A 27,454-nucleotide genomic window follows, 5' to 3' on the forward strand; every position below is an offset into this window, starting at 1 on the left:
CCACGTGGAGTCCACTGGTTTTATAGTCCTGGCATTGAGTACAGTCCTTGGCATGCAGTAGGTACTAGAGGAGTGTAACATTTGAACTGAGGAGGGAATGGTGACATGGGTCACAAAAGAGAATTGTGACACGAGGAGAAAATGTTCCATGCAAAGAAAGCGCTTTGTTAATGGAAGCTTGGCTGGGAATTTCAGGGTATAGGGGAATTCTGTCTGGATATATGCGCTTCCCTGGTGGCTCAGATGGTAAAGAATCTGCCTGCAATGCGGGAGACCTGGGTTCGATCTCTGGGTGGGGGAAGATCCCTTGGAGGAGGGGATGGCAACCCACTTCAGTATTCTTGCCTGGAGAATCCCTATGGACAGAGGAGCCTGGTGGGCTACAGCCAATATGGTCTCAAAGAGTCGGGCATGACTGAATGACTATATACAGTACAGGGATTCGAGGCTGAGCGATATGATTATTGAGATAGGCAGAAGCCAAGTCATGGAAGAATTTATGTTGGAAATTTGTTTCTGTAGGTTATGAAAAGAATTTTCCAAGTATGTGAGTGCTATGACATGAAACCTTTTAGATCAGTAGGGTGGATGTATTTGGGGTGAGCATACTGGAGAAAGACATGGAGAAGCAGAGTGATACAGAGATCTAAGGTAAAATAAGAAATAGATTGATCATTTAGTAGCTCATTGCAGGATTCTAGATAAGAGATAACTATGTTGAAGTAGGGTAATGGCAGTTGAAATGGCAAAAAGGGGGGTAATTAAAAAAGACTTAGATAGTCAAGAATTCATGCCCAACTCTATGCTTCATTATGCTAATTGGAGGATGAAAGTGAAGTCTCTCAGTCGTGTCCAACTCTTTGCGACCCTGTGGACTCTATCCCACCAGGCTCCTCCATCCATGGGATTCTCCAGGCAAGACTACTGGAGTGGGTTGCCATTTCCTTCTCCAGGGGATCTTCCCAACTCGGGCATCAAACCCAGGTCTCCCGCATTGCAGGCAGACTCTTTAACCCCTGAGCCACCAGGGAAGACCAACTGGAGGATAGAGGAACCTAAAATGACTCTTAGATTTCTAGCTTAGACCACTGGATAGAAGGAGGCCCTTTAAGACCAGAAACAGTGGAAGAATGGCAGATTTGGGGAAGGATTTGCATTATGTTTGAAGAATGTAAACCTGTAGATGTTTATGAGTCCACCAGTTGGACATATCTTGTGGGCAATCAAGTATTATTGGTCAGAGATCAGAAGAAAGATCCAAGTAGAAAAAAATAGACTTGGAGGTCATCACATTCTATAGACTGAATTCATATGTATAAGAGAAACTGCCTAGCGATTGCTAAAAATATAAGAGGTGAGTTGAAAGAAACGTGGAGAATGTATTTAGAGTCAAAGAACTAAAAGAACAAGACAGAGATTGAGAAATTCCTATACCCCAGTGTTTAGAAATCTAGAAATTATTGGTTTTAATAAACCAAGTTAAGAAATATTTTAAAATAAAGGTGTGGTCTATAGTGCCAAAGAATGCAGAGAAATAAAGTAAGAAAAAAAATTGAAAACCAATTAGATTTTAGCCATCAGACACCCTGAGATTTTAGAGGGCACTTTCAAGGGAGTGGTTGGGGTATGGCTCCTATGCAGTGGGTAGAAGTTCAAGTGGATGTCAGCTATTAGGACATGTGGTAAAATGTTTATTTTCTAAAAATGTTGATGTAAATAAAAGGAGAATTGGGGTGACATCTTGGATAAATTGGCCAATTTAAGGGAGGTATAAACAAGGTCAAGTGAAATTTTCTTCTCTCAACCTCAACCTTTGGTCCCTTGCTCTAGTTTTTAATTGCTCCTTCCCTATCTAATTTTCTGCTCTCTATTCCTAAAGATATGACAGATTATTTTCATCTTCAGTTTTATTCTTTTCTCTATTAGCTCATCTTTCAGAGATTTTCCAAATCTGTAGCTTTCTTCCAAATTAATTTCATTAAAAAATATTTCATTTCAAATTCTGGTTCTTGATCCTAGGCTGCTTCTACTCTATAGCTTGAACATTTCTTCCTGGATAAGATTTTGGAAATACCAAGTTAGCATTTATAAAGTAGAACTCTCCCCAATATATTTGACCCACTGTTTTTGTTATTTCCTGTTTTCAGGGTAATCGTCCCTTCATTTGTGTTAAGTCACCAGGTTCTATCTGAGCTTTGCAATGTCTTTTCCATTGGTCCCATTTTTTTTTCTCTTTCTATTGTCACTATCTTCATTAGTTTCTAATTATCCTTGCTGGAATACTGACAACAATCTCAAAAAAAAAATTATCTGAAAGGTATAATGGTCTCTAATGCATTATTTCGATTATATCTGTTCATTAATAGAGAATCATGAATGTAGACTGTACGCAATACTGTATATGTTAAGATTGGCTTTCCAAAAATTAATTACCAGTGATGGGAAAGAATTTCTTAAGTAACTTACTTGAGAAAGACTTACTGTGTGTGGGCAGAGAATTAGGGCCTGGGAGAACAATAATAACTCATGCTTTAAATAAGCACCTATTTAAAAAAAAAATTGACTTAGCTAACAGGATCATTTACCTGTGATCACATTATTGTGTACAGAGAATAATGAAAAATTCGCTTTTACTGGTACCCAGATACATCCTATTTGGTTCAGTTCAGTTCAGTTCAGTCGCTCAGTGGTGTCCAACTCTTTGCAACCCCATGAACTGCAGCACGCCAGGCCTCCCTGTCCATCACCAACTCCCGGAGTTCATTCAAACTCATGTCCATCGAGTCGGTGATGCCATCCAGCCATCTCATCCTCTGTCTTCCCCTTCTCCTCCTGCCCCCAATCCCTCCCAGCATCAGAGTCTTTTCCAATGAGTCAACTCTTCACATGAGGTGACTGAAGTACTGGAGTTTCAGCTTTAGCATCATTCCTTCCAAAGAACACCCAAGACTGATCTTCTTTAGGATGGACTGGTTGGATCTCCTTGCATTCCAAGGGACTCTCAAGAGTCTTCTCCAACACCACAGTTCAAAAGCATCAATTCTTCGGTGCTCAGCTTTCTTCACAGTCCAACTGTCACATCCATACATGACCACTGGAAAAACCATAGCCTTGACTAGACACACCTATTTGGTTAGGACATCCTAAACTGTCAGACTATCCTTGATGTCAAAAAAAGGAAGAGGGAGGTTATTAAGGCTTGTGACTGTGAGTGTCTATGTGTCTGGCTCTTCTTCCATTTAAATTCGTGTTTGTGATCCCTAAGCCACAGTGCAGAGAATTTAGCTTCAGAAATATCTGGCCAAACAAGCCCATATCTAGTTAACAGCCACTTCTCTATTCCTACTACTTCCTTTGAATTTGAAATGCAACATGGGCTCTTTCCTGTGTCTCCATCCTGAAGGCCTTTAGACATGAACTGCATTGTTGCTCTTTCCTGGATCTGTAGCCTGAAGGCCTCTGACTTGACATGCAGGACTGTCCCTTCTCTGGGTCTCCAGCCTGTTGGCCTGCCCTGTAGATTCTGGATTTGCCAGCCTCCTTAATCATTTGCGCAAATTTCTTAGAATAATTTGTTGAAATAAATTTCTTAAAATCTATCATCTACCTATCTATCTTTCACTATCATCTATCAATCCTGTGCCTTCCTTTTCTCCGGAGGACCCTGAACTAAAACACTAAGCAAGAAATATTGCCTCTTGCCAGATAATGTTGTGTACAGGGGACCCCCTTTTTGTCATCTTATTTGTTTCAAGACATAGGTCACAAGCTCAAGTATGGAAGTCAAGAAATGGTTCTGCTGATATTTGCAACAGTTATTCTTTGGTCTTGCCTTTTCTAGTTCATCTTGCACACTGCAGCCAAAGGGGCTTTCTAAAAGCACAAATATGATATTACCTTCTTCTGTAAGATTATTTAATAACTCATCATAACCTTACAAAAATCTAAACCCATGTGTGTGGCGCACCTGACCTTGTATTCAGGCCACTGTGCCTCTGTGACCTCTCCACTCACCCACCTCCCTCATGATCCAGCCATGGGGAGCCACCTGTGGCATTCCACCTATTCCAAGCCTTCTTCCTCCTGTAAATCTTTAATCTGCCAGCTGTTGATTCTGCTTAGAATACTTGCCCCTCATTTGTCTGTCTGTCAAGCACCTACTTGGACTTTCCCGGTGGCTCAATGGTAAAGAATCTGCCTGCAGGGCAGGAGCCAGAGGAGACACAGGTTTGATCCCTGGGTCGAGTAGATCTCCTGAAGAAGGGCATGGCAACCAACTCCAGTATTCTTGCCTGGAGAATCCAAAAGACAGGAGCCTGTGGGCTGCAGTCCATAGGGTTGCAAAGAGTTGAATGCAACTGCAACTGAAGTGACTTAGCACACACGCACCTACTCATCTTTCAGTTCTTACCTCAAACACTCCAAATGATATCATTTCCTACTTGCTTTGGCCAGTGTTGACTATTTTCTATTCTGTGCCCTCACAGAGATGTTTTAGGCAGCTCTGTTTTAGGCAGTTCATGATATCTCAAGTTCTCTCTGCCATCTACCTTTCCACATTCAAGGCTACACCCTGTACTGGAAGTGATGGCTAACGCTTGTTTACTGCAGCCTCAGGACTCCACGTGGACAGTGGTCACAGCCAGGGCTATTTATAAAAAATTGTATGCTTGTCTAGGCAATGGGAGCAATCTATATACCATTGAATCAGGCAATGATTTTAACAAAGGTACTCTGTATGTGAGAAAGTCTGTATGTATTTAAGAACAAAGATTGGGCTTCCCAAGTGGCACTAGTGGGAAAAAATCTGCCTGCCAAAGCAGAAGACACAGTTTGATTCCTGGGTCAGCAAGAAATCCTGGAGGAGGAAATGGCAACCCACCCCAGTATTCTTGCCTAGAAAATTCCAGGGAGAGAGGAGCCTGGCTGGCTGCAGTCCATGGGGCTGCAAAGAGTCAGATGTGGCTAAGCACGTTTGCATGCACAGGAACATGGTAAAACAGCAAAAGAGCTTTCAGCTTACATGGAGAAAATTTGGTCATATTAAGGGAGAGCTCAGATGTATCCGTAATATCAGAGATCAGGGTAAATTGCAAGTATCATCACAGGAGACTCCAGACTTAAGATCCCTTTATGTTTCTTGTTAAGGAAACGAGTTACAAGTTTGGAGTCATCTGTACATTATTCATTCAGAGGCCTTGTAAGACTTCCTTTCATAAAAAAAATAATAAATCTGTTTTTCTCTAAGAGATTGAAGACTCTATTAAGGAAAGGGAACATTGCCTGAAAAGAAGAAAACAAGAAATATTGGGTTGGCCAAAAAAAAACAAAAACAAATCATTGGGATTTTCCGTAAGATCTTATAGAAAAACTCAAAGGAACTCTTTGGCCAACCCAATATCTGTTGAGTGAATGAAGGAAAGGGTGTAAACAGATAATAAAAGCTTAACTCATCAGGTTTCAGTTGATTGTGGTCAGTCAGTCAGTTCAGTTCAGTCGCTCAGTCATGTCCGACTCATTGTGACCCCATGAATCACAGCATACCAGGCCTCCCTGTCCATCACCAACTCCTGGAGTTCACTCAAACTCATGTCCATCAAGTCAGTGAGGCCATCCAGCCATCTGATCCTCTGTAGTCCCCTTCTCCTCCTGCCCCCAATCCCTCCCAGCATCAGAGTCATTTCCAATAAGTCAACTCTTCGCATGAGGTGGCCAAAGTACTGGAGTTTCTGCTTTAGCATCTTTCCTTCCAAAGTAATCCCAGGGCTGATCTCCTTCAGAATGGACTGGTTGGATCTCTTTGCAGTCCAAGGGACTCTCAAGAGTCTTCTCCAACACCACAGTTCAAAAGCATCAATTCTTCGGCGCTCAGCTTTCTTCACAGTCCAACTCTCACATCCATACATGACCACTGGAAAAACCATAGCCTTGACTAGACGGACCTTTGTTGGCAAAGTAATGTCTCTGCTTTTGAATATGCTATCTAGGTTGGTCATAACTTTCCTTCCAAGGAGTATGTGTCTTTTAATTTCATGGCTGCAGTCACCATCTGCAGTGATTTTGGAGCCTCCAAAAATAAAATCTGCCACTGTTTCCACTGTTTCCCCATCTATTTCCCATGAAGTTATGGGACCAGATGCCATGATCTGGTAGTAACTGAAAATTGATTGTGGTAATAACTGAAAATTAGTCATTTCAATTAGTAACTGAAAATTGAACCCCAATAATCCATGCAGTGTAGATAATTGAAAGGGTTGACTTTCCCCTGTTCCTATGTATCTTCTCCTATTGTCCTTCCAGCACAGGAGGCACTTTTATGTTATCTGGTTTGACCTTGACAACCAATACAGGAGGTAAATGCTATCTTCATTTTATAGATAAGAAAAGTCAGGCACCAAGGAGACAAATGATTGTTCAAAGTCTCATAATAGCAGAGCTCCGCATCTCATATGCTCTTTCCAGCCTGTATTTAAAGACTGGCCACGCCTGTATAAAGCCCTTCACTCAAGTTAAACTGATCCACTTAGCACCCCTTAATGCTTCTGCTCTTTAGTTCTTTGTATTCATGATTCTTTACTTCCCTCTGTCATATCTTTTCTCTTTCATTCGTTAGCACTTTAGTAAAATCCCTATTATGAAAACGGCTTAGCTTTAGTCCAGGGTTTCTCAACCTTAGCACTGCTGACATTTTGGCCAGATAATTCTTTTTTTGTGGAGAACAATCCTGTGCATCATAGGATGTTTAGCAGCATCCCTGGCATCTAGCCATGAGACACCAGTAGCGCTCCCCCGCCCAACTGTGACAGCCAAAAATACTGCCAAGCCTGCCTTGCTCAGCATCTTCAGGGGAGCCAACTACTCTCAGCTGAGAACTTTGTTCTCATATATCCCCGCCTGTAAGTCTTTGCAAATCTTTTCGAGGTCTCTGCAAAAACCACAGCCCTTTATTGGTAATCTCTGTATTTAAACACTCATGTCCTTAAGACCTCCCTTTCCTGGTTTTCTTTATATTTTCAGTGTTGTGTTGCTATTTAACTTTTCATGTATAGAACTATCTCTCCAACTTTCCTAAAAGTTTTTTTCAAGTAGAAATGAAGCCCTTTCTGAATCTCAATTAGCCTTTGTGTTTTGCACAGAACACCAATTTGATAATCTGATTATTTTGTGGCATGGAAATTTGAATTAACTAATGATGAGAAATTATTTGACACACCTAATGACTAATGATGCCCAGCAGCAGCTCAAGTCCCCGTTGTGAAGTCACCTGGAGGAAATCGACAAATGCCAACTACTGTTTAGTTTCCATTTGTGCGCTAAGTTAATTCCTTGAACAATAACAAAAACTTGGATTTCTGCATAGTTTCTCTATTATATTGTAAAAGGCAAAAGATTTTTTAAAAATGAGGTGAATTGATTAAATCATGAGATCATGTTTATACTTTCATGCAAGCGCATAGCCACTGTTTGCTGGAGAAAAGAAGACTTTTTTAAAGCTGCAATTTTTTAACCTTACTGGAGAACACATGAACATTTCTGCGTTTCCACAGGTGTGAAAAACAAGCAGATTCTAACTTCTTTCAGGTGCCTGGGCACATGGCCCATTTTAGAAATCTTAGGTTGTACTTATGATTTCACCATCTCATATAGCCACTTTGTTTTGTTAAAGTGGTGAATATTCCTTCAGGACAAGACTTCTGTGAAATCTGTTTTTATTAAAAATATACAGAACATAAAATTTGTCATCCAAATCATTTCAAGTGTACAGTTCCGTTTTGCAAAATGTCTTCACATTGTTGTACAATCTCCAATCATTTTTCACCTGGCAAAACTGAAACCCTGGAGTGAGTAAACAATTTCCCCCTTCCTTTATTCAACCGCTCCCAATCACCAACCTACTTTGTCTGCCTATGGATTTGACTACTCCAGATACTTCACATCAGGGCGATCATACCTTATCTGTCCTTCTGTGACTAGATTATTTCACTTAACATAATATCCACACGGTTCATCCATGTTGCAGAATATGTTAGAATTTCCTTCCTCTTTAAGGCTGCATTATATTCCATTGCATGTATAGACCACATTTGTTTATTCATTCATCTGTTGATGGACACTTGGGCTGCTTCCTTCTTTTAGCTATTGTGAAAAATGCTGATATAAACAGTGTATACATATCTCTTGGAGACTGCTTTCATTCATTTGGGGACATAAACCCAGAAGTGGAATTGTTGTATCATACGGTAGTTCTGTTTTTAATTTGTTAAGGAACCATCATACTGATTTCTACAGAGACTGCATAATTTTACATTCCTATCAAGAGTGAGGAAGGATTCCAGATTCACCACATCCTTGCTGACACTTGTTTTTTGGTTGTTTGTTTTTGGACACTAGCCATCAATGAGTAGTATCTCACTGTTGTTTCGATTTGCATCTCCTTAAGGATGTGTGAGGAGAAGGCAATGGCACCCCACTCCAGTACTCTTGCCTGGAAAATCCCATGGGTGGAAGAGCCTGGTAGGCTGCAGTCCATGGGGTCGCTAAGAGTCGGACACGACTGAGCGACTTCACTTTCACTTTTCACTTTCATGCATTGGAGGAGGAAATGGCAACCCACTCCAGTGTTCTTGCCTGGAGAATCCCAGGGACGGCGGGGCCTGGTGGGCTGCCGTCTATGGGGTCGCACAGAGTCGGACACGACTGAAGCGACTTAGCAGCAGCAAGGATGTGTGATGATTTGAACAACAGATGATTTGAGCAACCTTTCTTGGGCTTGTTGGTCACTTTTGTGTATCTTTTTTGGAAAAACGTCTCTTCAAGCCTCTTGACCACTTTTTAACTGAGTTGTTTGTTTTCTGTTTAGTTCTGGTCATTCTTTACATATTCTGCAGAGTAACCATTTATCAGATATATAATTTGCAAATATTCTCTCCCATTCCATAGGTTGCCTTTTCACTCTGTCCATTGTGTCCTTTGATACATAGAACTTTTTAATTTTGATGGAGTCTGATTTATCTCTTTATTTTTCTGACATCTTATTCTTTAATAAAATCAGGGGTCTCCAGGGGTATAATCTGGAAGCAGAACTGTGCTAAACACTATCGCTGATGGACTGCAGGCCAGCGGAGCCCTTGGTGAAACCAGCCTAAATAATACATAATACAGTATAATCTCTCTGTTCTGATTCATACAAAAACTACAAAATATTCCCTGCCCCAAATCCTTACATTATGAAAATGAAATAAAACCCTAGAACGAGGTGGTTTTACAGATATATTAGACTGGAACACACAGTAAAGCTGCCCTCTGGACATGGCTGCCTCCAGCCAGCAGCTCCAGGCTGAGGTGGTGGTGCAGGTCCTGGGACGGGGGTCTCTCCTGGGACAGGACGCCAGGCCCCCTGGAGTCCCCGGCCCTGCTCCCTGGCTCAGGTGCATCCCAAGCAGGGAGCCGCAGCACTCAGTAGCCCCCACCTCTCTGCTCTGTTGTGGGCAGGCAGTACTGTTTCAGGCTGGGCTTGGTGTCCTTCTGCATGTCTGTCTTCTGGGCTCCACCGACGAGCTTCAGGGGTCTCAGCAGTGGCACCTTCGGGCAAACACTGACTGCAGTGCCGGGCTGGAGTACGAGGCTAGCTTGGTTGCTCCCGACAGCTTGAACCTGGGCAGCTCCATCAGGTAGGTGGATCCCTGTCTCCGGGGCTGGTCCTCCTCAGGCCTCGGGGAGGGGCTGTTTCTGCCTCTGGCCCTTCTGTGCCGTCTGCCAGGTGTTGCTGAGTAGTTCTGGTGCCATGGGGCGCTCAGAGAAGACAGCCTTTCGCCTGTCCCTGGCCGGAGCTTGCTTCTCAGCAGCCCTCTGCTCCTGGAAGTAGGGGTGCTGCAGGACCTGGTGGCCAGTGATTCTCTCATCAGGCTCATAGGCCACCACTTCCGTGCAGGAGGGAGAGCCATTGCGGGGACAGTAGAGGTATCCCTGATCCCTTTTTAAAGGGAAAATAAAAACTCAGCTCTGGACTGTTTGAACTTGGCGAGGGTCTTCTCCGCAGGCATGCCCATGACGTCGTGGATCCTTGAGATCTGGACCAGCTCGTTGGCTCTGGGGAAGAGAGGCTGCAGGCTGGCCATCTTGTAGAGCTCGCAGCCCGCACTCCACAGGTCCATCGTGTAGCTGTAGAAGCCATCGGTGAGGAGACACTTGGGCTGGTACCAGTGGGTGGAGATGTACTCCATGTAAGGCTGCTTAGGGTAGACACTGGCACAACCTGAAGTACCCTAATTTCAGGACATCCTGCTTTATTAATACGTTTTCTGGTTTTATATCTCTGTGAAATATTCCATTTCTGGGCATGTGACCCAGAGACTTACACAACTAGTACATATAGTGCATAATTTTATTTTTTTTTCTGATAATAGGTGTCGTCTCCCTCATAAATATTCATGTCCATTAAGTTCACATTGTTAGTGCAAGAGAACCAGATTTTCTGTCAAAAATCGCTTTGCGCAGCATGAGAATGTTTGGGTGTGGATTGAGGCATCTCAGTGCTTGTATCCTTCGCAGATTGTTCACTTGCTCAATGCTTTCAAAATGCTGTTTCACTTGTTTACATGCATGGCAGATGCCATCTCTCAGGTTCTGCATCTTAGTAACTTCAGAAAACATTCCCTCTTGTATTTTGTCCATTGCTTTATAGTTCTGCATCCTGGATGTGGAAGCGGGTGACAACCCCTTGCTGGTAGTGGTCGGAGAAGAAAGGGATAGAAAGTGGAGGCCCTGGTTTCCACTCCTTAGAGGCAGGGTCCTTCGCGGTGGTCCCTAGATGGAGAGTGTTAGGATCTGGCCGCCATGTGTATCCCTGTCACTCTGGCCTGATTCATCTCTTTATACTTTTATTGCCTATATTTTTGGTGTCAGATCCAACATATTACTTAAATCCAATATAATGAAGGACTTCTGTCAAATTTATCTTCCTCACAGAATCTAGAGCTCATGAATTACTTCCATTTTTGTTGACTGAATGTTTTAAATGTTAAGTAGCAACCAAATCTTCATAAAGTTTCCTCACTGCAGTTCTACTATTTCTGTCCATGGAATTCCCCAGGCAAGAATACTGGAGTGGGTTGCCATTTCCTTCTCCAGGGGATCTTCCTGACCCAGGGATTGAACCTGGGTCTCCTGCATTGCAGGCAGATTCTCTACCAACTGAGCTACTAGGGAAGTCCTTTCACCAACAAAATCTTCATAAAGTTTCCTTACTCTAATTCTACTATTTCTAGAAACAATTCTATTGTATAATCTAGGGGAAAGTACGCTCTCTCTCAATCTATCTTTCCCACTCCACCCTGGCTTTTGTGCTCTCTTGTGTATGGAGAATGGAACCCCTCTATTCTCTTTAATACCAGTCTGTGTATAAAAATAAGAGAATTATACTATCACCTAACATTTTGTAAGAATTAAATGATAAAAACTTATGTGTAGGTTTGGTGACGCTTGGAAATAGTAATTGGTCATGAATCATGGTAATTAGTTATTGACGAAAAAGAAATCAGACAGAACCTAGAAATTCCTTAGGACTTGCTGATACTAATATCTGCCCAACACTGTCAAGGAATCATATTCTTGTTGGGAAGATAAGTTTAGATTAAAACATGTGTATAAAGAGAAGCAAGATCATCAGTGAGTAAAGCAAGTACTGATGTCTATCAAGTGTTCCAAGGAGAGATTACTACAAAATTGAGCAGCACGATAAAGTTTCATGGAGAAGATGAACTTGGGCATCATCTTGATGGACAGCTGAATTTAGATAACAGGAGAGGAAAAGAAGGATGCACCAAGACAGCAAACGCGTGAAGGATGGTTGGTCTATCAGCTGGTCTTCAGAGTGTGGGAGGACTTAAGCATCACACTATGGGTTTTGTACTTCATCTTCTCAACCAAGGGTTGGCAAACTTCTTAACTTTTTCTGTAAAAGGCTAGACAGGAAATATTTTAGACTCTGTATTCACAAGCATTCTCTGTCAGATATCTTCTTTGCTATTTTTTTTCAACAACATTTTAAGAATGTAAAACCCATTTTTAGCTCTCAAGCTGCACAGAAACAGGTCACAGACTGGATCTGGTATAGTTTGCTGACCGAGAGACTCTATCAAAGATTTTTTTGAACAGTCACTTGACATGATCAGAGGTACATTTGAGGCAAATGGCTGAGGGTGGTGAGAATCACCTTATGTATCTTTCCTACCTAGATTTTGTATCTTCAGAGAAAACATGTTTTATAAATTAAACTGGAAGGACAAAGCTTTATATTTTCTGGCTCTGTATATAGAGCAGAGAATTCTACCATCACTGAGAAGACTACAGTGTATAAGTTCTTTAGGATAACATTTTCACTGCATCTCACCCTCTTGCTGGCTACAGATGGCATCATAATTGCTATTAATAGCATTACAAATGGGTACATTGTTGGCACTTAATGGCTACTTTAAGAAGTGAATTTAGGAGGTGAAAATGCTTTATGAACTCTATAATAAAGAAATTTTATTGCAGCTAGTTAAGAAACAAATGTTATGAGAAGAGCAGACTCTTCTAGTATGTATCATAAAATATGACAGTCTTTATGCTAGCAACTTAATTCTACAAGCTTCGTGTGTTTGCCTTTAAAGGTATTTCCATCAAAATGATGATATGGAACCAAAGCCATATATTGTCCTTTTCCTGAGCTCCATATCAGTCAATGATGACCAGGGAGATTTGGGGCAGCTTTATAGGAAGACTGATGAAGGATTTTGTTATATGAACAAAATTAAATTTTTTCATCTTTTAATGAAGTATAGGAGAACCCAAACATTTTGAGTTTGTGATAGTTAATTTTATCCACCAGCTTGGCTAGGCTACAGTACCCAGATATTTGGTTAAATATGATTCTAAGTGTTTCTGTGAAAGCATTGTATATATATATGTATATATATATATATATGCATTATATATATGAAAAGGCAATGGCACCCCACTCTAGTTCTCTTGCCTGGAAAATCCCATGGATGGCGAAGCCTGGTAGGCTGCAGTCCATGGGGTCGCTAAGAGTCGGACGCGACTGAGCAACTTCACTTTCACTTTTCACGCATTGAAGAAGGAAATGGTGACCCACTCTAGTGTTCTTGCTTGGAGAATCCCAGGGACGGGGGAGCCTGGTGGGCTGCCGTCTATGGGGTCGCACAGAGTCGGACACGACTGAAGCGACTTAGCAGCATATATATATATATATATACACACACACACACACACACACATACAGTTGGTTGTTTTTCTCTCAGTTCAGTTCAGTCGCTCAGTCATGTCCGACCCTTTGCCGCCCCATGGACTACAGCACACCAGGCCTCCCTGTCCATCACCAACTCCCGGAGAACCCTAATACAGAGGGCATGTGTGTGTGTCTGTGTGTAGTATCTAACTTAGATACTAGTTGTGTGGTGTACTGGCATATACATAATTAATTTATGGCAATGGAAGGTGAGCTGGTAGGTAAGAAGTCATCCCTCAGAGTGACTGGAATCAAAGTCTGCTACTTGCAGGTTCTTATACACTGCATGCATTAAGCAAGTGGACAAAGAGAACAAATAACAATTTCAACTATAAGTTTTCAAAATTGAAGTCATATGAACAGATGTTGAAGTATTACAAGCTGCAATGGGTATAATGCCAAGTATCCTTTATGGAGGGTAGCTAAGTCATGTGTTTTTCAGAGGGTTGCAGGGTAACTATCTGGATAGTTAATAATTCTTCCAAACCATCTAGTAAAACCTTAAAATTTTTACTCTGTCAGAAGTATTAACGATTACCGAGAGCAAAGTTTCTTTATCAATGATACAAAATATTGGACTAAATTGGAGGCAACTCAGTTAAGTTCAAGCAACTTTTTCTGAGTGACTCCCATGTGCTAATACTAGGCACCATTCACAGATGAATAAGAGACAGTTCTCTCCAGACTATAGTTTCATGATGGCTTGTTGTTGTTGTTTAGTTACTAAGTTGTGTCTGGCTCTTTTTCACCCCAGGGACTGTAGCCTGCCAGGCTCCTCTTGTCTTGAGATTTCCCAGGCAAGAATACTGGAGTGGGTTGCCATTTCCTTCTCCAAGGATCTTCCCAATCCAGGGATCAAACCCACCTCTCCCGCTTGGCAGGCAGAGTCTTTACCACTGAGCCATCTGGGAAGACCTTCATGATGGCTATTAAGCCGTTAAAAGAATGTCTATAGTAATAAGTATGTAGTTTATATAGTCTAAATTCATAAATATCTTTATTGGCATAAGGAAAATTTTCATCTTAATCACAGTTTCTTTGACAGAGTAAATGAATGAAAGAAGCTGGAAGTTGAATTTCACCCACATGTTCTTTGGGAACAGAGTTCAGGTCATGGATATTTTCATGAAGAAGAAGACAGACAAACAAGAACTTGGAGAAATGGTATCTTCAGAGACAGAAACGTATGTGATGAGATCTATTGTGAGACATTAGGCAGATAAGGATGGAATCGAGCCCTGGAGGTTGTGAAGGGATGAAGGACCATAAGTATGGTGGGGGGCAAGGTGCTGCCTAGATGCTTTACCTTGTTGATAATCGTGTCTATAATCCTCCAAACACTTTGACTAAGCAGTTCTTTGATGAACACCCCCAAATGCTTCATGTGGAACTTAAATTGAAACTAATATTACAAAAGGAAAGCATTTAGTTTTGCGCTGATTCTATCTAGACTGTTACTGAGGCTGTAATTTTCCAGTGCTATCTATCCCTGCTTCTAATGTTTTATAGATTTTCTTTTTCTCTTAGAGCAACTAAATTTCATTGGTAGAGTCTGAAACACTTAACAGATTTTTAATCATAGAACTATCTTTTGCACAATCTCCCTGAGGAAAGTAACACCATTCTGGCATTTTATATTGTGGGAAAAGAAGCAATGTTATTTCTTCGAACACTGAAGCTGACAAAGAACCCATTGACTCGCAAAACAGTCCTAAAATAAACTGTATTGCTATTTGAACCATGGGTACAATTACCTATTTTCTACTTCTATTCAGAGGGAATTCAAATAATGGAGAAAAAAAATATTGAATGTCAAAGTGCATTTGCCTTTGCAGAAATAGTCTGAGGTGTTATTAATGAGGATCTGCAAATAACCACAATTTTGCACAGCTCAACATTCATAAATAACTACTGGTTTAATCGAGGGAGCAGTTTCTGCTTTCATTATATCTTGCACATGAAGAGTACATGTTATCTTAACATCAAAGTATGTATAGTACTACCAAAGGAAGGAATCTGATGATGGAAGTATTTTGAACCACAGTTATCCATCGATCACTTAGTGGTATGGCAGTGTTCCAACCAGGCAGTTTTCTTTTATGCTGCAAACAAAGGTTGTTCCTTTGCCCATGTTTGAAATCTGCACTGATATACATGATTAGTTCTACTAGGCTTCTGGCTGATTTAAGTAGACGAGTATTTCTGTTGATTTATATTGTAATATTATTATACCTCATGTGAAGAGCCAGCTCTTTGGAAAAGACCTTGGGAAAGATTGGGGGCAGAAAGAGAAAAGGGTGACAGAGAATGAGATGGTTGCATGGCATCGTCGACTCAATGGATGTAAGTTTGAGCAAATTCTGGGAGATAGTGAGTGACAGGGAAGCCTGGAGTGCTGCAGTCCATGGGGTCACAAAGAGTTGGACACAACTTATCGATGTATATATGTATGTGTATATATGTGGGGTTTCCCTGGTGGCTCAGTTGGTAAAGAATCTGCCTGGTATGTAGGAGACCTGGGTTTGATCCCTGTATTGAGAAGATCCCCTGGAGGAGAGAATGACAACCCACTCCAGTATTCTTGCCTGGAGAACTCCATGGACAGAGGAGCCTGGCAGGTAGCAGTCCATGAGATCCCAAAGAGCTGGACACAACCGAGTGACAAACATGTGTATATATGTGATTAGTTCTACTAGGCTGCTGGCTGATTTAAGCAGATGAGTAGTTCTTTTGATTAGTAATGTAATATTATTGTATATGCATAATATATATGTGTATGTATATGCATGTATGTGTATGTATATGCATATATATGTATATATATTGCATTGGGCAAAATGTTCATTGGTGTTCTTCTGTATGGTGTTATGGAAAAACCCAACAAATATTTTGGCCAAATTTACATAAATTTTTAAAATTGATGAATGACTCTTTGGTAACAGTATATGCTTACCTGGCTGTATTCAGAAATCTAGTTATTGGCTCAGAGAAGACAATGGCAACCCACTCCAGTACTCTTGCCTGGAAAATTCCATGGACGGAGGAGCCTGGTAGGCTGCAGTCCATGGGGTCGCTGAGAGTCAGACACGACTGAGCGACTTCACTTTCACTTTTCACTTTCATGCATTGGAGAAGGAAATGGCAACCCACTCCAGTGTTCTTGTCTGAAGAATCCCAGGGACGGCGGAGCCTGGTGGGCTGCCGTCTATGGGGTTGCACAGAGTCGGACATGACTGAAGCGACTTAGCAGCAGCAGTTATTGGCTGGTAGGGGATATTGCTCCTTGTATAAATCAAATATTGATTACTTCTGTTAAATTGCCCCCTTTTAGGCATTATTTATATTTCAACGTTTCAAGTTTGAAATTGGCAGACTAGCCGCCATGAGTTAAAATGGCTCTGTTTTTGGCTTAGGTGACAGTAATTTAAAATTCCTGCAACTATCCACAACCTCAAATAGTTTCAACATGTAATTTTCTGTTGGATTCTTGCTACTACCCAAATTTGAAGTCGAATATGATTTTGGATGTTGCAACTTTAATTCTAACTTGAACCCCATTGGGCAAAAGAAATTTTTACGTTTGATTTTATTTTTCTCTGCTTTAATTTTTGTTCATTGCTTTCCAGCCTTCATGGCCACTAGTGGCATGTTGAGCTGTTGCTTGAGGCACATGCTGCAGATCACTGAATAATGTAATTATAGTCTGTTGGCTGAGCTCGCAACTCCTACTGCAGGCTGTATCTTGCAAAAGTGGTGACTCATGTGTACCATGTAGCACAGTGGGCTCAGAAAGAGCAAAATGAGATCTGCTGAAAGGAAAGAGTCTTAAATTTGAGCTTAGATTTCTGATAAGATCAAAATTTGGCAAATTCTGTTTAGAAGCATTATACAAGATGTGACAAATTGCTGAGCTATATGATCTTTCATATTTTGGTATCATACCATTGTTTAGATGATTATAAATAGCAAAGGAAAATGGATAATAAAAGATATATGATGCTTTGGGTAAAATTGTCTTCCAGAAATTCTTGGTACATTTTATGGAAGTCTTAAAATGCTCTTTTGAACTACTCTGGACATATTGGGCATCCCAGGTGGCTCAGTATGTAAAGAATCCGTCTGCAATGCAGGAGACATGGGAGACTCAGGTTTGATCCTCAAGTAGGGACTATCCCCTGAAGTAGGGCATGGCTGCCCACTCCAGTATTCTTGCCTGGAGAATCCCATGGACAGAGGAGCCTGTGGGCTACAGTCCATGGGGTCGCAAAGCGTCAGACACGACTGAAGTTACTGAGCAGGCTCATACATTGGGTATATTGGTGAGAGGGAATCTTAATTTGTCCTTCCTTTAAATATTTAATGAACATTCCCTGCTTGTGAAATTTTATATGTATAATTGTTTTTCTGCTCCTTAGGGGTAACTTTGGGATGATACAAGCTTTATAGTTTTGTTCCAATGGACTTCCACTCATATTCCATATCTGAAACTGTGTAGAATAAACAAACATTCCAACCAGGTGGCTCAGTGGTAAAGAATCCACCTGCAATGCAGGAGATCCAGGAGATGCGGGTTCTATCCCTGGGTCAGGAAGATCCCCTGGAGGAGGAAACACCAATCCATTCCAGTACTCTTTGCCTGGAGAATCCCATGGACAAAAGAGCCTGGTGGGCTGCAGTCTATAGAGTCACAAAGATTTGGAAACAAGTGAGCGACTGAGTATGCAAACAAAGAAATATATCTGTTTACAAAGCTGAAGTGGATCGAGTTTAAGGAGAGTAAAGTAAACTATAATATCAAGATTATATCAGTTACAGTGTAGGCGGCCTAATTTTAAGTAAGATGAATACAAATTTACAGAAGTATCCTTATCAGCTAAGGGGACTAGTCAGTATTAATGGCTTCAATAAGATTAAATCTAGTAACCAGAGGAACAGATTTTAGTTGTAATTTAAATGAAGTTTTTCATGATGTGCAGTGACACAGATATTTTAATATCCAATCCAACATGCCACCTACAAGTACAACAGAAATAGAAACACTGTGCTCTGTGTGCCAAACCGTCCCTCAGTGTTCTTTAGATATTCTATTGTCTGATGAAGAACTTTTTCACTGATCCCCTGCAATACATTTCTGTGTAGACATATTGTTACACAGACATGCATTGTTATCTTGTGGATTTTACTTTCCTAGTATTCGAATCAGTTCTTCATCCCTGCCTGTGTTGTAATCACATGCCATGATGTTCAATGTGCCACTGATGTGAACCTTGTCTGCTGCCTGTCTATGAATAATAGTATCAAGGATAATGGCTTGAATGGAAAGACCCTAAAAACAGCTTGAATAGAAAGACCCTAAAAACAGCTTGAATAGGAAACTTGAAATAGCCTTAACTTTTGCAACATATTGATATAACTTGGTCTACTTATACAGCCCAGTGGATAAACTTCTAAGGAATCCTTTTATTCAAGACTACCTAATAGTTTAATAATTTTATGTTAGCGAAAGCACAGAATAAGATTTATTAGGCTGAGTGAACATAGTTGGAATAGCTTCAGGACTGATTTTACCACCTAAGTTACACTTTCAGGGTTGTAATTTTAAAAGGTGGATTGAGAAAATTTCAAGAACTTGATTTGAATGAGATCATCTAAGATTGGGTCAAAGAAAATCAGGGTGCATTGAGTGGAAATTCTAGAGAGAAAGAATGAAATAAAATTCAAATTATAAAAAAGACCTTGAAGGAGACAGCTAATATATCCTTTAGTATTCTGAGGTTGAAATCTAAAGGACTTTAAAGTTTGGGGATCTACTTTAGCATCATCAGTCTAATATTATTCAAAGGAAAGGAAAGAGAGGAAATTTGTAACACTTTTTAGAAAAGAGTTCAGGACACTACACTAGAATGAGCAATGCATGTGTCTTCACTTTGGGTATAAGGTGCGGTGATCAGGAGGAGAGCATGTTAGATTCAGCAAAGACTGAAGCTTATATATATATGTATTCTCTTAAAATGAGACAAGTAAATGTCATTGGGTAAAGTTTTTCTATCTCACAGACCTTTATATTTCACTGTAATCTCTGCCTGCATGGCCCAGTGCATACAGTAATTGGGCATCATTTCTTGATTTTAGCCTTTCTGTGTCTGAGAAGAACATTTCTTTCTTTGCTGTAGTTCAGGGATTTTTCTCTTGAGATTCTGGTTCTCCTCCAAACATAACACCTTCTGCATCAGTGTCATGTGTTCTGGATGTGCCTGCTTTTCATCAGCATTTCGGAGGCATCCATGTACCCCTTACAAAGCTCTGCCAGGATAGGATACAGACAGTATCTCTGAGTTTGTTTATACCTCTGAAACTAATTGTGGCTCAGCTGGTAAAGAATCTACCTGCAGGAGACCCCGGTTCAATCCCAGGTTTGGGAAGATCCCCTGGAAAAAGGAAAGACTACTCACTCCAGTGTTCTGGCCTAGAGAATTCCATGGACTGTATAGTCCATGGGGTCACAAAGAGTCAGACAAGACTGAGTGACTTTCACTTTCTGAAACTAATTCTTTTCATTAATGGATTTTCTGTTTTTATCTGGCTCTTAAGGAAATTCAACAGACTTTCTTAGGGCCTCCCAATCTTTCAGTATCAACACTCCCAAAGAATGATTAGTCTCAATCCTACATACATATTTGAATCACCTGGGAGACTTAAAGATGTGTGGTTCCTGGGTCCCATGCCCAGAGATTCTGAATGAATAAGTGTGTGGGAACTGGCAAGGGGGTGGGGACAATACTGTATGTTTTTAAAGCTTCTCTAGCCTAGTGGAACCTGCAGTATAGCACAGGGAGCTCAGCTCAGCGCTCTGTGATGACCTAGGTGGGTGGGAAATGGGGATGGGGTGTTGAGAGGAAGGACCAAGTAGGAGGGGATGTGGCTAAGGGTATATAGCAGAAACTAACACAACATTGTAAAGCAATTATACTCCAATTGAAAAAAAATTAAAAACTTTAGAAAAATTTCCATGACAATGGGAAAAAAAAGAAAGCTTCTCTAGATTATTCCAAACTGCAGCCAGACTGAGAGAACCACTGACCTAAAGTGTTACGGAGCTTCACATTTGAATTAGTCGAGGTAAATTAGGAACAATTCTGAAAATTAGCATGGAAATGTCTTTTTATGCTGCTTGTGGTGATCAGATTTGATTATGAAAGTAAAGAGGAAAAAAGTGACTGTATCTATTATTTATATATTTCAGTGTTTAACACCTGCCTGAGATGGTGTTGCCTCTAAATTCATGGTAAAGTTGTGTTAATATGAAGAACTGTATCTTTTCCTGGATAAATCCTGTGTAAACAATTAACATAAATACAGATTATAGAAATTTGACTGTTCAAAAGCATTTAACCAAATGTAAATATTGAATCATGCATGTTATTCATGAAACATTCATCAATAAAACATTACCCTGCCCCATCTACTTCTAGAGGCTGACTAGTTTTCAAATTAGGTCATTGACAAATCTCCTACAACTATGCTGAGATTTTAAAATAACTTGTTTCTAGTATTTGATGGAACCTGGAGTTGAGTACATATGTGTTTTTATGTATATTAAAATATTTAAAAATTAAAAGACTACGAAAATAATGTACTTCTAGATTTCATAATAAGATTCTTGAAATGCAGGTGAAATTTTTAACTTTTCTAGGTTTAGTGTTTTAGCCTAAAGCCCCTCCTTCCAGTCTTATACAAAATCCATATTTATTTTTTTTAATTTAATTAACAGAAATTCCTGCTTTGAAGAAAATATTTTCCCCTTTCTTACCCTGTTTCCATTTCCCTTTAATTTTTAAATCAAGATTCAAACCAAGTCTTATTCATTGATAAGCTAAATAAACTGTTCTCTAGCAAAGAGACTGCATTCTAATTAGCTATGGGATATAACTAGTACATTCTCTGGGCCAGTAAGAACTGAATTTACCAGATGCCAGCAACTGATAATCTGGGCCATTGCTAGTGGTAAGAAGGCAGAAGTGTTGTGGAGAAATGGAAATAAAGGAGTATCCCAGGTGGTGCTAGTGGTAAAGAACCTGCCTACCAGTGCAGGAGACGTAAGAAACATGAGTTCCATCCCTGGGCTGGAAGCTCCTCTGGAAGAAGGCATGGCAGCCCACTCCAGTATTCTTGCCTGGAGAATCCCATGGACAGAGGAGCCAGGTGGACTACAGTTCATAGGATGGCAAAGAGGTCAGACATGACAGAAGCGACTTAGCACTCACATCCTTACTTTAGGAGGACAAGGCTGTCAGGATTTAAGGGAGGAAATTTCTGACAACTTAGTTACTTGTACTATCAAACATGTTAAAGGTTCAATTATCAATATACAAGACTACCAGATCAAAAGAAATTACAGAGGATTCTGCATCAATAATCACGTATTATGACAATTAATCCATGAAGTACAAAGCTGCCATAGATGTAAAGTATCTTAGCTGAAAACCAGAATCTTGGCTGTAAGTCAAAGTTTAATTTTTTGATAAAAGCCTGCAGTTGGCTTCAGTATTAGTCTAGCACCAGGACACCATGGACCCGTGATAAAATTTTATTACTTCTTAATAAGAAACCAGACGATGAAATAGTTTAACTCTACCTCATTTTCATGAAGTTCCAATTTATCTAATCCAATTGCAGACACACATATGCTGATCAAAATGAAGATCTAATAACCTTTTGAGCTATTTTTTTAAGATCTGAAATAGAAAGCAGCATATTAGATTTGATTTTGAAATAAAAGTACATTACTTACAAATAGAGCAAAAAGTTTCATGTTTGACTAAATCCTCTGAGAAATTTCTGGTGAACAGAAATGGGATCTAAAATGGGGCATTGCAGTACCCTATGAAAATAATCCCTAGGGCCTTTCAAGTTCATTTTATAATACTTGAACTCCTTACCAGTTGGTAAGCAAAGAAGTGATAGTTATTATGAATGCTTTAAAAATATTCAGAATTGCCTAGTATTCAAAGTATAATAGTATTATCAATATGTATTATAAAACCTTTTTAACTGAAGCTCTGTGTGCTAAGTCGATTCAGTCGTGTCCAACTCTGTGCAACTCCATAGATGGCAGCCCACCAGGCTCCCCCATCCCTGGGATTCGCCAGGCAAGAACACTGGAGTGGGTTGCCATTTCCTTCTCTAATGCATGAAAGTGAAAGTGGAGTCGCTCAGTCATATCCGACTCCTAGCGACCCCATGGACTGCAGCCCACCAGGCTCCTCCGTCCATGGGATTTGCCAGACAAGAGTACTGGAGTGGGTTGCCATTGCCTTCTCTACTCTTAGTGCTACTGGTGGGGAATTTATGAAAATACATTTATTCATTTCCTGCCACAAAATTTATGAATTCTGGATAAGCAAGAGTCTTTGAGCAAATATATATGTATATATATATTTTTTTCCCTAAGTATATATATTCCAAATATATATGTAGACATACATATACATACATACCCATGTATGTAGACCTAGATTTAAGTTTTAATTAGAAGGCAGGTAATGCAAACAATTCTAATTTTCTGAACAGTCAACTCAGGATTATTCAGATTGATAGATTAGAAATGATTCAACATAAAAAATGTTTGAAGGGATGGATAATGTTTACCTTGAAGAAGAAAGGATTTAGTAGGACTATAACAGCTATTATCAAATATTTAAAGGCCTTTTATTAAGGACTGATATTACTAGGAGTAAGTCTTTGTGAAAACTCAGGGAGTTATTCTTCAGTGCTCTGAACATGTGCCTAGCACTTGGTCAGCCCTTGGTAGGTGTTACTATGTTTTACTATTAAGTATTTTAATCACATAAAGTGAGATAAATCTCATTCCAGAAAATTTAAGGGCCTGACCACAGCTTACTCTCTAGTTCCTACAGTTGTCTGTGTTTCAATATCCTATATGAGGGGGGAATGGTAGCTCAGATGGTAAAGAATCCGCCTGCAATGTGGGAGACCTGGGTTCCATGCCTGGGCTGGGAAGATCCCTTGGAGAAGTGAAAGGCTACCCACTCCAGTATTCTGGCCTGGAGAATTCCACGGACTGTATAGTCCATGGGGTCCCAAAGAGTCAGACATGACTAAGCAACTTTCACTTTCATATTCACTCAAAGGTATGCAAGGGCGTCCCTGGTGGCTCAGACAGTAAAGACTCTGCCTGCAATGTAGGAGATGCGGGTTTGATTCCTTGGTTAGGAAAATCCCCTGGAGTAGGGAATGCGTACCCACTCCAGTATTCTTGCCTGGAGAATTCCATGGACAGAGGAGCCTGGCAGGCTACAGTCCATGGGTCATAAAGAGTTGGACAACAGTGACTAACATTTACTTACTTAAAGATATTTGAGGTCTTAAACCCCGGTGAACATGAATGTAACCTTATTTGGATGTAAGATCTTTGCAAATGTCATCAAGTTAAGATGAGGTCATTAAGGTGGACCCTAATGTGAGATGACTGGTGTCTTTAGAAGAAGGAAATTTGGTCACAGACTCAGGAGAATATCATGTAAAGACATGGAGGCATAGAAAAAGAATGCCTTATAAAGACAGAGACACACAGGGAGATGACCATGCGATGACGGCAGCAGAGATCAAAATGCTGCAGCTGTGCACCAAGGCATGCCAAGGATTGCTGACAGACACCAGAAACTAGAAGAGGCAAGGAAGAATTATCCCCTCCAGGTTTCAGAGGGAGCCTGGCCCTGCTGGCACCTTGATTTTGCACTTCTGACCTCCAGATCTTTCAGAAAATATATTTCTATTGTTTTAAACCACCCAGTTTGGGGACTTCCCTGGTAGTTCAGTGGCTAAGACTCTGAGCTGCTAATGCAGGGTGCTGTGATTCAATCCCTGGTTGGGGAACTAAATCCCATATGCTGCAACAAAAGATCCTGCATGCTGCAAGGAAAATAGGAGATCCCGAATGCTGCAAGGAAGACGTGGTGTAGAGGGAAAAAAAAGCAAAAGCAAAAACCCACCAGCTTCAGGTACTTTGCTGTCGATATCAGGTGTATTTAATATTCCTTATCACCAGAGGGTTTGTATCAAGGCTAATAGAACCATCAGTTAAGAGTGTGATGGGAAAGAGCCCTTCCCTGTGTGGAAAGTAGACTAAATCCAGTCAATGTGACATATTTTAATTAAAAGCCCATAATTAGGAATGCAATGATGAGAAGTCATTGGCTCTTATCCTCAGTTATTTCATAGTTTAGATCACTTCTAAGGTTTACATAACTCTATTGTATTATTTTATGGTAATTAAGGTGTATTAACTGTGGAAAATCAAATAGCTTGTCACATTGCAGATAAATTTAATAATAAAAGCATACAAGGAAAGACCTAATAGAAGGAGTTTGCTTATCAAGAAAGGATTTTGATCCTAAAATGTCAGGTGATTAAAGATGAATCTTTTAATATGATACAACTTTTCTTTCTTAAAAAAAATTTTTTTTATGTAGGCCATTTTAAAAGTCTTTAATGAATTTGTTACAATATTGCTTCTGTTTTATTTATTTTTATTTCTTCCATTTTTTGGTTGCAAGGCATGTGGGATCCTAGCTTCCTGACCAGGGATCCAATACCCCTTGCATCGGAAGGCAAAGTCTTAACCACTGGACCACCAGAAAGTACCAAATACAACTTTTTTATACAAATTATTTTCCAGTGTCAAAAAAAGGCTCCTTCTAATACAAAGGTTGATACACGCATATGACTAAAATAGCATCTGTGGCTTGAACACAGTTTATGTTTATGCAAGTATATTATTTCTCTGCATTTAAATAAAAGATTATATTTTCAAACTGTTAGTTGGAAAGTGTACATATAATAATTAAGAAAGATTTAGAATTTTAGTTTTAGAAAACTAAATATTGTGGACTACACATGCTTTCACTGGTTCCATGTGAATTATTTGGTTTTACAATTTTTATCATGAAAATTTAAAAATATACCCCAAATTGGAATAATGTAATCAGTTCTCCTGTAGCCATCACTCTGGTCCAACAATCAACATTGTAGAGTGTTTTAAATAACCACTTTCATGATTCAAGGACAGTAAGCCTGACATCAAATGAGCAAACAATAAATTTGTTAATACTTAAATATTCCACACTGAGAATAATGCCAGGCTCATGGGAGACTCAATACTTTTGTGTTAATAATATTGCTGTTTTATAATCCAAGAGAGGTCTTTGCTTGCTTTGTAAGAGTGCATTTTGAAAAGTTAAAGGAAAGGCTGTAGAAAAGTTACTATTGTGATTGTATTAAAAAATCACTCACTTATGATGTTCAGCAAGGTGAAAGACTATTGCCATTTCTCCTGGCAGGCACTTAGTCAAAGTAAGTTAGAATGTAGTGAGACTTTTTAAAGCATCATGCTTTTAAAAATCTCTCTCCCCTTCAAAACACTGCTTAACTTAAAAAGTATATAGTTGAGATCCCAGGGCTTTTAAAAATATTATTATTCAACATTTTCCTCTATCGTCAAAATTAGTTTTCAAGCTGCATAGTTCTCCTTTGTGTGAACTACTCCTTATTCAGCCTTTCCCTGTTTGGGGCTGTTAATGGTCATTTCAGGTTTTAGCTATTATACAGAACACTGCTCTGGGAGTCCTTATGCATGAACTCTAATTGCATTCTTAATTATTCCTTAAGACACACACCTGTAGGTGTAATTATATCGATAAAGATCCTAAAGCATAATACTAAAATGCTTTCTAGAAGGATCACAGTATTTTAATCTTCAACCACCACACAGTAGCAATAGGTATTATTTTTTTTAATCTAATTTAGAGGGAAAACCTTAAATTTTTGCACGTTTTCATTCACAGATTTATAAGGTGGAGTATGTATGCTTTTTCCTGTAAATAGAACATTCGTATTTTATACTATGTATTCATTTTTTTAGTTTAACTGTTTTTCTCATAAGGTTTTATTTTTTTAAATTACTTATTTATTAGCAATATTTAGATAACATAGGTATTCACCTAAAGGGTTATTTTGGAGATATATTTATGCAGGTAAAGTTCTTTTCTCTTTTTGGCCATTTCTTGTGGCACATGTTATCCTGACCAGGGACTGAAGCAGTGCCCCCTGCATTGGGAGCTCAGAATCTGAACCACTGGACCATCAGGGAAGTCCCTGGTGATATATTTATGAGTAGAGAGTTTTTAGTTTATTTTTCTGTAAATCTTTAGAATCATCATCAAATGAATATTCAGTAGAATTATTTGCATACGTGACTCCTATGTATAAAGCAGTTCAATAATTCCCTGTAGTGGATGAATAATGAGGTCTCCTCTATATCTATTTCCCCCCCATCCCCACCCTCCCCCACGCCCACCAGTATCCCCACCCCGGTGTGGCCGCTGAGCGGTCGGGTGACGGACTTCGACTCTACGGGCAGCCCCAGGTGTCTAACTTCATCACAGTAATCTCGTTCTCCTTGCTAGGGATTGGTCAGGGTTCTAGGTCTGAGCCAATAAGGGCCTTGGATCTGATGACGTTGGGGGGGGGGGATTAATTCTGCAGAAGGCAGGTGAATTAATCTGGCAAATAAGATGTGAGTATGAGTTCTCTGGACGCGACTTGGAACTGCTTGGAACTGCTCTGGAACGGCTTGGAACCGTTACTCCTAAGAGAGCGTCACGTACTGAAAAGACCGTTGCCTTTTCCCTGGACGCTGTCATGAGTGGATTGTGAAGTCAGAACAGTGGTAGTGGTTTAACAGCCAGCCTGAGGATACAGCCGGAGCAGACAGGAGGGTAGAGCCAGAAGGGGATCCAAGATGGAATCATGGAGTTAACCATAACCAGAATCGCCCGACCTCCAGGTAGGAAGGTTGTTAATTTCCTTCGTGTTTTTTAAGCTTGAGTTGAATTTTCAATTAATTTCAAAGCAAATATTGAATCGATACTTATTTAAAGTTACCTATTAAATACAATCCAGACTTTTACCTTGGCCTGTGATATCTCTGCCCCTTTCCTGACTTATTCCCCTGTATACTAGCTCCGTTAGAGTATTAACTATGGCTTCCAGTTTCATTGTTTAAAATGTTTCTCAATCATAAGTTATAAAAGTTTGAAGTTCTAGCTAAAATCGTAACGTCCTCTAAAGCAGGGATCCCCACAC

General features: G+C 40.0%; 1 pseudogene; it reads right to left on the reverse strand.

The window, feature by feature from the left end:
• Window positions 1–8,604: 8,604 nt before the first annotated feature.
• On the reverse strand, window positions 8,605–26,770 carry LOC123328966 (annotated as a pseudogene).
• Between the last annotated feature and the right edge of the window lie 684 nt (window positions 26,771–27,454).

The sequence above is a fragment of the Bubalus bubalis genome, chromosome 13 (genome assembly GCF_019923935.1).
Source record: "Bubalus bubalis isolate 160015118507 breed Murrah chromosome 13, NDDB_SH_1, whole genome shotgun sequence".
In the NCBI taxonomy this organism is placed as follows: Eukaryota; Metazoa; Chordata; class Mammalia; order Artiodactyla; family Bovidae; genus Bubalus; species Bubalus bubalis.